Raw genomic sequence first — 7,367 nt, 5'->3', positions numbered from 1 at the left:
CTCTCCTCAGTGCAGCCCTCCGTGAAGAATGGGCTGTCATTCCCCAAGAAACCTTTCAGCACCTGATTGAATGTATGCCTGCATGAGTGGAAGCTGTCATCAAGGCTAAGAGTGGCCCATCACCATATTGAATTCCGCCATTACCGATCGAGGACGCCAAGAACTTGTAAGTCATTTTCAGCCAGGTGTCCGGATACTTTTGATCACATAGTGTATGTTACTGGAAAGTCAGAATGCTTTCAAACAATGTAGGTCTTTACATGCAGTTATGCTGATTAGCTGACTGAGTTTTACTAGTTTTGAATTATAGTGCTAACTTTGATTAACTATAACTTTTAATTATGAATGCACTAGTGAAAGTTAATTTCACCTATTTAAACAGAACAATCAAAATAATATTGTGAATGATAGATTCAAGTCAGATTAAGTCTAAATAAGATCTTGAGATTTTCATGTTATGTGTAAGAAGCCACAAAAAATTAGTTGTTTTGGGGATTAGAAAAAACCTAAAGGTGCCCATCTGCTTTGTTACAATTTCTAAAAAGCATTTGCCTCAGTGCCACACTAACATTCATTAACAAAAGTATGTTTATATATTGTACCAAATTAAATTTGTGATTGGGTTGGGAATTTCTTGATAGACAGGACACGTCTTGTTATCTCATCCAACTTCTTGGAAATGATGCAGTTATCTTTAATGAAGTACTGTTTGTAAAAAGCTGCACAGATATTCAGTTAGGTGCTGATAAGATTTTGTAGGTTCAGTTAGAGGTCAGGCAGGTGGAAGACTTCAGCTGATTGGCAGAATACTAGAAAAACGTATTTAGTCTACAAAGGTGACTGCTTGCAAATCACTTGGTCCTCCATCAAATTCAGCTGATTGGCAGAATACTAGGAAAATGTATTTAGTCTACAAAGGAGAATGCTTACAAATCACTTGTGTGCTCCATCAAATGGGACTAACTGGGGATGTTGAAAATATACTAATAAGGGCAGCATAAATAGTCACAGGTTTATTTGACTCATGAGAGAGCATCACAGCTATGTTGAAAATCCTTAATTGGCTAATTCTCTAAGATAACTGTAAATTATCCCACAAAAGGCTACTTACATAATTTCAAGAACTACAATTAAATGAGAAATCTAGAGATATCCTTCAGCCCCCAACATGTCACTCTTGTAGGGACCATGAGAAGAAAATTAGACTAATTATGGCATGCCTTGGGTATTTTAGCAGTCATTTTTTGCACAGTCTGTAATCGATTGCAACAGCATCAAGCTCTAACATATGATACTGTGCTGGTTACCGTCTGCCATGCAATTCACAGTGGTCTGCAGAGTATGTATGTTGATGTAGATATTTAGCTATGATCATTCAGATTATGCCATATTGATTATATGCAGCTAACACTAAGATGTCTTTTTATTGGGTTAAAAATATTAAATATGGACTCATGCAAGGTTCTGTTCTTGACTATCGTAACTGATTTGATGGGGAAATTGAAAGACTCTTAAAAAACTATGATGTTAGCTGATGACACAGTTATATTGATAAAAGGCTCAAATTTACAACTAGGAAATTATTTGTTGTTTATTAATTTATTGGCTTTTGGTTTCATGACCATACAGCCACCCAAGCTTATACATATTAGTAACACCTGTCAGTTTTGACAGTTACCTATGTACAAATTTGAATCCATCTCTAGCAAAATGAGTATAATTTTATATAATTGGTATACATAGACTATGTTCATCTATGTAAAAGTTTAGATTAAAATCAGTTACTACAAAAGGAGTATTATTTTTAAATAAGTAAAGGTATACAAACACAGTTCATTCTTGAGTTTCTCCTGGCGTATTTGATAATCAAAATATCCACGGGTGTGCTGCCGGTCTACAGTGTCCAACGGCTACAATATTTCGGCGATCATGCATGTCGCCATCATCAGGTGAACTGATGGACTAAGCTCCTGTGAACGTGCCGGTATGGAGATCCGTACGCTATGGCTGCTCAGGAGGAACTGGGTTTGGTCGCCGTACTGCAGAATATATTGGGGCATCAAGGATTGCCCAGTCTAAAAATAGAAGTTCAAGCCATGCGGCTACGGCTTCAATAATAAAAATTGACATTAAAACAATAGCTTTTTGGTTGTCATATTTTTTTCTGCTTTTAAATGATTTAAAATACATTAGCTGTGTGGTAATTTTTTGTTTTGTTTTTATTTTATTTATTATTATTATTATTATTTTCCATTCGCTCACACGTTCACACAATATATACATTGTACTCACACATACATATACAGTTAACACATTCTCACACTCATTCATTCACCTGTGATAAAATAATAATAATAAATACGTAAATGATAAATGCAATAAAATAAGATTAAAATATATTTAAAACAATATAAATTTGAGTTAAAATAAAATAAAAATTAAAATTATTAAAATTGTATAAAAATATATACACAAGATGTGTAGTCTTGTTATTCGCGTAGGTCATCGGGCCATCTGGTGGAGGCCAGGTAGTGCACCCTATGTCCAAGTTGTCGTACAAGTTCGTTATTTGACTGTTGCGTGTTTTCATAGAAGGTTTTTGCACTGGTTCTAAATCGGTCTTTCAAATAGGGTACCCCTGTGAGTTGGTGAAGTTCATTCGTTGTGAACTGGTATGGAAGATGGAGTGCTCTTTTCAGAGCATGATTCTGAATTCTTTGTAGCCGTTGTATGTGGGTTGGAGCAGCATTGCCCCACACGACAGCAGAGTAGTCTAAGATTGGTCGCACCAGTGTGAGGTACAATATCACCCCCAGTCTTTATGGTAGTGTTGACGCTGGATTTAATAATGGTTAGAGCTGTACCATTCTTCTCCAGGCTTTCTCTCGAATATCTTCTATATGAGGTTGCCATGTCAATCGCCTATCAAGGGTCACACCCAAGTATTTTGCTGTTTTTGACCATGTAACTGGGGTGCCCCTTATCTCAATGGGCTGGATGTTAGGTGGAAGTGGTCTTATACAGATTGCTATTGCCTGCGTCTTTGTGGCATTGAAAGACAGTCGCCATTTCGTTGCCCATTCACTCAGCTTATTACATGCTTGTTGCAGTCTCATACTTCGGGAGTAAATGGGTGTATCATCGGCGTATAAGGATAGGTGTGTTGTGGCCATCGATGGTAGGTTGGATGTATACAAGATGTACAACAGTGGTCCCAGAACACTGCCCTGAGGTACTCCTGCTTTGATTGGTCTGGTGGACGATATACCATCTTGAGTGCGGACATGAAAAGTCTGGTTTTATAGATAACTCTTCAGGAGTGTTGCGTGTGACACGGGGACCCCTATATCTAGGAGTTTATACAGGAGTCCCTTGTGCCACACGCAATCAAAGGCACGAGAAACATCCAGAAATACAGCCCCGAAGAATTCTTTCCTTTCCATGGCGCTGAATGCTTCCTCAACTAGGCGTAGTAGCTGCTGGGTGGTGGAAAGGCCTCGGCGAAAGCCGAACTGGACGTCTGGTATCAGATGCTCTGCTTCCACATGCTGTTGAAGTCTCTTTATGTATAAACATTCAAAAAGTTTCGATATGGCAGGTAAAAGACTGATTGGTCTGTAACTAGCAGGTGATCAAGGGCCCTTTCCTGCCTTCGGTATGGCGACGACCTCAGCATGTTTCCACGTGAGGGGGAAGTCGCCAGTTGCCAGGATCTCATTGAACACGGCCGCTATTATTGGTACTGCAGTAGGTGGTAATTGCTTCAACAGCTCATTAGTTAGAAGGTCTGGTCCTCCAGCCTTCTTTCCGTTTAATTCTTCAAGCTGTTTTGTAACTTCTGCTGTCGTGATCGGTTGAATATGGTCATCTTCGGCTCGACGGGCGAGGAATCTTGGAAGTCTCTCGTTGACTAGGCCAGTGTGGTCAGCGTCGACAGGGTCATTCACCGGTGTGCAGTTTTTTGCGAATACATCTGCCAAAGCGTTTGCTTTGGCATCTGGTTCGCTGAGTATATTGTTGCCCACATGTAGTGCGGGTAACTTCTGTCCAGTTCTTAGTAGAGACTTCGTCATCTTCCAGGCCGATTGGTCTTGTAATTGAAGCAGTGCAAGGGGTTCGGTCCCGGCGGCGGCCGATTTAAACACCCTCCGCCCGCGGCGCGCTCCCTCCGCTGTCCGCGCCCCGGTCGCACGGTGGAACAGATTGCGACAGCATCTGAGATGACGTCGGTGTGATGGCTCTGTCCGCCATGGTCATCACAACTATACGTTTGCTCGATTTACTCTTGATTAACCCAATCGCTGGTTCCCAAGCCTTGCTAAGATTATAGCCACAGTCACGGTTTATGACGGAGGGAGTCACCATGGGTAGCCCACTCTCACCGGTGGTAGCGAATTTGTACATGGAGAACTTCGAGGAGGAAGCCCTGTCGTCATCCGAATGGAAACCTACTTGCTTTTTCCGTTACGTGGACGGCCCGTTCGCCATCTGGCCACATGGTATGGATAAACTCCTTGACTTCCTTACACATCTAAACTCCATACACCCCAACATCAAATTCACTATGGAGACTGAAACGGAGGGTAAATTACCTTTCCTTGACGTCTTGGTCAAGAGAAAGGCTGACGGCACCCTAGGTCATGGGGTGTATTGGAAGACAACACAGACAGCTGCCACCACCCTTCACAGAGGAATGGGGTACTTAAAACTCTAGTACATAGGGCACGCACAATCTTTGACGCAGAGAGTCTACCCCCAGGAATTGGAACATCTGAGAACGGTATTTCGAAAAAATGGGTACTCAGAGTGGCAGAGTCAACGTGCTCTCTGCCCAACCACTACAGCACAACCTGTGGAGATATATGAAATCACGAGGGAGGAGGTAGGCAATGCGTTTATTCCATATACAGGCGCACTCTCGGGGAAAATTGCCCGCATTTTGAAGAAACACCGGGTCGGAACTATGTTTTGTCCTCCGAATAAAACTCATGCACTGGTGGGGAGCGCCAAAGATGACCTTGGTTTGAGGAAGGCCGGCATGTACCAGATTCCGTGTCAATGTGGCAAGTTGTATATTGGTCAGACGATGCGTACCGTTGAGGATCGATGCCATGAACACCAGAGGCACACTCGACTGATGTATCCGAGCAAGTCGGCGGTTGCTGAACATTGTTTGTCGGAAAATGGAGTATGAACGCACGAGGATTCTGGTACAGACGTCGAGATACTGGGACAGCGTTGTTAGAGAGGCCATCAAAATTCGCACCAATGACGACCTCATAAACAGTGACTGTGGCTATAATCTTAGCAAGGCTTGGGAACCAGCGATTGGGTTAATCGACAGTAAATCGAGCAAACGTATAGTTGTGACGACCATGGCGGACAGAGTCATCACACCGATGTCATCTCAGACGCCGTCGCAATCTGTTCCACCGCGCGACCGTGGCGCGGGGTGCGGACAGCGAAGGAAGTGCGCCAGGGGTGGAGGGTATTTAAATCGGCTGCCGCTGCGACCGAACCCAGTTCCTCCTTAGCAGCCATAGCGTACGCATCTCCGTACCGGCACGTTCACAGGAGCTCAGTCCATCAGTTCACCTGATGATGGTGACATGTATGATCGCCGAAATATTGTGCCCGTTGGACACTGTAGACCGGCAGTACACCTGTGGATATTTTGAAAAACACACTTCAATTTATGTGTCCAATTTCTCATCTGATGTATTGAGTAATTGTGGTCCATCCTCCATGCCATGCAATTTTTCGTTGCTGTTCTGCCCACTTGGAGCGGCCACTCTCTCATATGGTCTCATGTTGCCAGTCTCTTCCTTCTCCTCCTGCCATACTCACAGTACCTAGATTTTGACACGACTGATTATATGGATATTCCCAATTCCTTTATAACTGTGTATATGAGTGTATACACACTGACACCTGTTATTCTCAAATGAGGGCTAACACATTTGGGACCTGTGTACCGCATAGCACTCAATTGATTTAGTGCCCCACCTGTCCTGTCTATTCAGGACATACTAACATTATATGGTTCATTTCTCCTTCCCCACAAGTACAAAGAGGGTTATCATTCAGTCCCAGGTGACATAAATGTTTGTGGGAAGCACCAAATTCAGACAGTGATTGAGAATGCATGTATTATTCTTTGACTGACCAGCCGGGTTTGCCTTATTATATTTACTCTTACTTCTTATTTGACAATTCTCAGTTTACTGTTTGGCTGTCAAGCTGCATTTGGATTAATCAAGTGAATAAATATTGTTAACTCAAGCCCATGCATGTGTGTCTCTGTATATGAGTATATACTGCTCAAATGATGAAAGCTGCCTATAAATTGGTGCCCCAAAATTACAAGAAAAAGAAGAGACTCTCAAGCAATGTAAGAGTGAAACAATGACTTTGTGCAGCAATGTTAAATCCAGATAGAAGGACAGCTTTTACACCTACAACAGCACCTTCAGAAGCAGATTATGGATCTGCAAAATCAAATTCCAGCATGATACAACATCAGGCTATACCAACAAACATTGAATACAACAGAAAGTTTGCTGGCTGAATCTAACCTGGTTTCCACTCAGAAAATGAAAACACAAATACCAAAGCTCCTGCTGGAGAAGCTTGAACTTAAACAAAACAGTATTACTAGTGATTATACAAAGTTTGCTGTGACAACTAACAGCTTAGATGCCCAAGCGCTTAATATGGTGTTGACAATATTTTGAAACCACTCTCACAACAAAGGCATCTCCATTTGTAGGATAATATGGTCAGATGGATGTCTAAATCATTGGAACAACAAGTGCATCAGTTCAGTTGTATTGGCAATAGAACATTATCTGAATTCAGGTGACATCTGGGAAGCATTGTGGAAGAAGATGTAATATCAGATGAAACACACTGCACATATGGCTAATGCAACTATCTTTTCCATAGAAAACTACAATGGTGACAGATGGGAAGAGTGACATTAATTCTTATTAAGCAACATCAACACTGGGACCCCAGTTGTATGGAACAAACAACAGATGCACACCAACTAGCAGCTCCAAAGTTTGAAATACCACATGGAAGCAATTCGAAAGTGATTATTTTCACTGGCAATGAATAAGTGGACCCACACAAGGAAAGCTAAAGAAGAAGGGTGTCCACCTGGCCAGCAGAATCAAGCAGACAGCCAGATGGCACAAAGAGCACAAAATCACCAGGTGTGTTGGTACCACAAGCATTTTGATGATCAGGCCATGAGATGCACACCTCCCTGTTCATTTCCAAATGGCCCCAGTGGGCTGCAGTAGGTGCGGCAGGCCACATAGTTGCATAAAAGCACCAAAGTGTAGATGAGAGAGTTGCTACTG

The sequence above is a fragment of the Schistocerca americana genome, chromosome 8 (assembly GCF_021461395.2).
Source record: "Schistocerca americana isolate TAMUIC-IGC-003095 chromosome 8, iqSchAmer2.1, whole genome shotgun sequence".
Classification (NCBI taxonomy): domain Eukaryota; kingdom Metazoa; phylum Arthropoda; class Insecta; order Orthoptera; family Acrididae; genus Schistocerca; species Schistocerca americana.
Note: the sequence above shows the minus strand (reverse complement) of the source record.